Source organism: Salvia miltiorrhiza, chromosome 8, assembly GCF_028751815.1.
Source record: "Salvia miltiorrhiza cultivar Shanhuang (shh) chromosome 8, IMPLAD_Smil_shh, whole genome shotgun sequence".
In the NCBI taxonomy this organism is placed as follows: Eukaryota; Viridiplantae; Streptophyta; class Magnoliopsida; order Lamiales; family Lamiaceae; genus Salvia; species Salvia miltiorrhiza.
The window spans coordinates 34,771,121-34,776,410 of record NC_080394.1 but is presented as its reverse complement, the minus strand read 5'-3'; the positions used below and the strand labels follow the sequence as shown (position 1 = coordinate 34,776,410).

The 5,290-nt window shown below is 35.7% G+C and overlaps 1 long non-coding RNA gene across 1 annotated transcript; it reads right to left on the bottom strand.

The window, feature by feature from the left end:
• Positions 1-2,095: 2,095 nt before the first annotated feature.
• On the bottom strand, positions 2,096-3,364 carry LOC130997901 (uncharacterized). The gene is made up of 2 exons (XR_009093247.1): positions 2,791-3,364; positions 2,096-2,560 (listed from the first exon to the last, which is right to left on the bottom strand). It is a non-coding gene; the product is annotated as an uncharacterized LOC130997901 (long non-coding RNA).
• Between the last annotated feature and the right edge of the window lie 1,926 nt (positions 3,365-5,290).

The window sequence follows — 5,290 nt, the reverse complement described above, 5'->3', positions numbered from 1 at the left end:
ATCGGAGTTTGGGCCATCATCATAGAAGATCCCCGGTGATGCTACAAATACCCACCTTTTCTTTATAGCCCTTATTTTTAAAATAAAAATAAAAATACTAAATGACCCCTATACTCCAAATTAAATAGCCTAAAAATGGTGTGCGTGTGTTGGCTAAGCGGTAAGGGGTTAATGCCTAAGGTCAAAGATCTTGGGTTCAGGTTCCCTGTGGCGCGGTCTTTTAATTTCTTTATTTAATATTGTAAATTTATCAAAAAAAAAAGCCTAAAAAATCCAAGAAAATAAAACAAGCTCGAACACCTTGATGGAAAATTGACGCCTCATATTCATAAATTTGTACTATGCTATATTTTCTCCACCATTGTAACAAAAGATCAAGCTGCAGAGATCATGCCTAGTTTATATATAGAAAAGAGAGGTGTGCACTGCATGAGAAGGAAGTGGATCAGTATTAAATTTGAGCAGTTTTGATCGAGGCCAAACGAGAGATGAGAAGCTGCTGGAGTTATGGGTTTGTTGATCAAACTCCTACTATTTACCATCTAAATTTGCAGACACAGACGAAATATTATCTATTGCCTACTTTGATTCAGAATTAATGATGTTTTAGGGCATCGCAATAATGAAAACGGTCGGCAACACGACAACATTGTTCAGGAGCAGTAGCAGATTGTAGGTGGGCAGTGGAAGTTGGAGTTCGAGGGCAAATGCAATTTGAGGATCTTTATGTTCTCGAAACTTTAATTTAGGGGGATAAAATGATAAATTTATATAAATATTTTTGATTATATATTAAATAAAAGGCTATAGTAAATTAAATATGGGCTATCGATAAAATTACAGGAAGTATCCTTGAGTCTTAGTAGTAATTTGTACAAAGATATTGGGTAGGATAATTATATTTATAGCCCATAATTTAATTTATATAGACCTATCTAAAATAACAGTAATAAATGTATTATTTTACTCGATAGTTTGTAATCCAAAAATAAATACTCTAAAGTAATAATAAATGTAAAAAATCACTTTACTTTTGTTTTGTTGTTTTATTGCTACAGCTCAAAGACGATTAATAGTTTGTCTGATTTTGGAATACTTGACACATGCTTCGTAGATCTTCCCCTTTGTTGGCTTTCCATCGTGGTTGCCTTTGAAAAGAAATTGAACCATTTGCTACCTTTTCACTGTTGTCAAATTTTTCTTGTTCATTTAGATATTTTTAGAAGTTATGAATTGATTTAGAGGCTTTAGTAGTGTTTCCTATTTATAGACACTCTCTTGTATTTGAATTTGTAAATTTTAGATATATTAAGAGGGAAATTAGAATTTGATAGCAAAAATTTTGGCACCAAATATTGGTTGTAATTTGCATTTAAGAGGGAACGTTGCAAATAGGAGAGAGGTTCTATGTGAATATTTCAAAAATTCAAATCACAGTTCAAACCATTCAAGTTGTTTAATTTAGGGCATATCCAACGGGACTAAAATAGCGTTCATGATTTTTTGCCATGGAATCTGTCTCCAAACTATATGTTATTTGATGTTCTATTTTGGTGTAATGAACATTGTTGTGCTATTTTTGTTATGCATTGTTATTGCTATTATTATAAATTTTTAAATAGAACTATTATTATAAATTGTAGTAGTATTTATGTTTTACTCTCTCAGTCTCTTAAGAGTGTGTATCATTTTTGGTGTCATGAATTTTAATAAAGATTAGATGAGTGTGCTGTGAGTTGAGAAGGAGATCCACTTTCTTATAATGTTATGTGCTGAAATAGTATTCAAAAGTAAAAAAATGCACACTCTTGTGGGACGTATCACAATGAAAAAAAAGTGCACACTTGCCAAAGCCCGTTGTTAAGACTTCGGGCAAATGAAATTTGTAATTGTCCTATGCCCTGCAATCAAGATTAGTTAATGGCAAGTATATGGTCGAACCCACAGGGAATCGATGTATCTCGGTACTCAGTGTCACAATTTATAAAGGGTTGCCCTCTCTGGGCAAAGGTTTCACTCGCCAGTACTCTGGCCAAATACGGAATGTAAATCTAAATTTGGGCAATATGTAAAAGCTGAAAATAAACAAGAAAAATATCAGTAATAAAGGGAACATGTTCTAAGTAAGGTATTTGATAATTCATTCGGTCATTGGTACAAGGCTTTTCATTGTGCCTTCATGTCTTTTGTTATGGTCCGTTTGATCAGTGAGTTGTGCCCCATTATCACGGTGTGACGTGCATACGCCTACCCAGCCCTCATCCACGCCCTTCATGTTGGATGGAGGTGTACACCCCTCATCCCTTTGTCCTTGGTAGATTCCCCGCATCAAGCTGTAGTTGTGCGGGTATGCCCAAAATACATTATGGCTTAGTGGACCCAAATGGTCATAGGCATGCCCAAAGGCATACTACCACCTCCTGTATTTGCCTCACTACGTGGAGCAGGGTTTCTCCAAACTTTGACCCACTTATTGCTTGTAACCTGTCTTGCCCAGAGCATTACCGACCGCATATGTCACCGGGTGTTATATTGGAATCTTGCTCAATGCTTCGAGAACCTGGTTGCACAATTATTAAGTTAATTTTGACCTCACGAATTATTATTACCCCATACCAAATGTTGACTTAGCCCATACCAGGTATATAAACTTAGCTACTCATAACAATGAAAGTAAAGGCAAAGCATAAATAGAAATAAAACATACTTGATTAATTGAAGTTTGGGCAAAAGTTAAAAGTCCAACTTCGGGCAAAGCAAACAAAAATATAATCAACAAAAGTAAATTACCTTTTGGCCTTGTATCTGCCTCACACTCTCAATACATGTAAATAAAGACTTAGGAACAAAAAGGAAAGTGGCCGCGTAGGGGGTCGGCCTGGATCAGTGCACGCCTCTCTCTCTCAGCCGAAAGTCTCTAAGTGTCGAAGAACTCACTCTATTGGGCAATGCATCCATATTTATATAGAAGGCATGGGCTAGGGCTCTAGCTTAGGATCAGGCATTGGCTGGGCTAGGGTTGCGTAGTAGTTCTTCCCTTATACGTTGTGCCCTAGAATCTACAGATTCTTCTGGGTTGGCAAGAATCGCGCATGGAAAGCAAGTAGATCTCCTTCCTTCTCTGGATCGATGTCAGATGTGCCGCACTTTTGCCCGTGTACGCCCACATGCAAGCTTCTCTCTTGACCTCATTTCCTTTGCCTTTGTTCCTTTGTCCTCTGGCCACGTCCCTGTCTTCTGGGCCTTACGCCCGAACACGATCCGATCCCGCACTGTACTCGATATGGGCAAAGCACATGATTTGCCCTTGTATGAATTCGGATACTTGCCTCTCTTGCGGAATTGAGCCTGTTCTGTCGTACGTCCCTGCACACCTATGTGCCCCAATATGTGTTTTCCCAGACACAAACACACATACAAATACACGAAAACGACTCGATCTAGACCTAAAAATAGACACAAAATAGCACAAAAAATGGGCCCTTCAACACTCTTATGAACATAGAGAGTATGAATTACAATAAATTTAATCTATTAATCAAGAATACACCAATAAAAGAAGTTGCAATACTCTTTCTTTGCTATATAAATAATATAATAAAGTAGACGATTGGAGATGAAACTGAAATTACACATTATTTTAATATTAAAATTGTTGTATTATAATGCTGAGCACTGGAGATGGTCTTAGCTATATGATTGAGAAGATTGTGTACCACATAACATTCTGAAACTAAATATAGTACTCCCTCCGTCCACGAAATGAGTACCCATTTGGGGGTGACACGGGTTTTAAGAAATTGATTAAGTGTGAGTGGGATGTGTGGGGTACACTTACCAAAAAAGGAAATGGGTACTCATTTGGTGGACGGACCAAAAAGGAAATATGGGTACTCATTTCGTGGACGGAGGGAGTACATTATATGGGGGCTATGAGATGTAGGCCATTAATTTGGAGTATGTGTTATAGGGTAAAATAGCAAATCATAATTATTTTATTATTATTATTATTATTATTATTATTATTATTATTATTATTATTATTATTATTATTATTATTATTAGGGATTATAGCCAAAAAATACACGAACTTTGATAAAAATTGCAATTTTCACCTGAACTTTCAAATTAGCCAAAATATACCTGAACTTATATTTTTTGTTGTAAATTTCACCTGAACTTGCAATGATTGAACTCCGTCGAGGTGAAATTTACAACAAAAAATATAAGTTCAGGTATATTTTGGCCAATTTGAAAGTTCAGGTGAAAATTGCAACTTTTATCAAAGTTCGTGTATTTTTTGGCTATAATCCCTTATTATTATTTTAGATGGGGCTATAGTGAATAAAATGAGGCTATGATAGAATCACCTTTTTGGATATTGATAAAAGATACAGTTAATAAAAGGATATTTTAACAAATTTTTGGAAAAAAAAAAATAATAATAGTTGAAAAGTTTTGCCAGAATATTAAGAGAAACAGAATAACTTCATCGGATTTTCCACTGAGTAGTGGAAAAATATAGCAGTTCTATCGCTAGATATGGTTTCATTCGATTCCTTGTATAAGTATTCAACAAATTGTGAAAAATAATTTTCATGTCCCTGCTAAGAGGATGTTTGGCTAAGCTTATTTTAAAGAGCTTATAACCTCTTGAAGTATATAAAATGTTTCAACAACTTATATAATTTATTTTCATAAGAGCTATAAGTAATCAAAATGTTTGGATTAAAATGAAGTTTAATATAAAAGAAAAAGAAAAAGAAAAAGAAAAAGAAAAAGAAGCATCCCTTGAAAGCACAAAGAGCAGACTAAGGGCACGAACTCAAAAAGAGATCGTAAACTTGAAGGAATATTAAACTGAATTAATACTCGATTTGCCCGAAGACCATTTCTTGGATTATTATTAATTTATCATACAACGATTAATCCCTAACATGCCCCTATGAATTTAAGTGCTGCACGTTGGAGTTCAGAAATACCTGAAGAATTCAGAAGAATTCGTCAAAATCGCAGCTGAACAGGCCAGTCAGCTTTAAGCCTTCGTTTGAAGCCTCAAATGTCCTCAAATCGTATTTTGCCCAGATATACGACTTCTTCGTCTTCGAGAGAGCTTTCCGTGGCCGCCTGTTTCGCTTGAATCGGAGTTATTTGGAGGAAGTTATGGCCGTTCTCTCGAAACTGCCAGAACTTGATTTCCTGCGAAAATCTGACTCCAGCTCAGATCTTCTGAACTGTATCCCGCTCAGCTTTCATCGTTGGATGGACAACGAGCTGTGAAAGTCCCAAG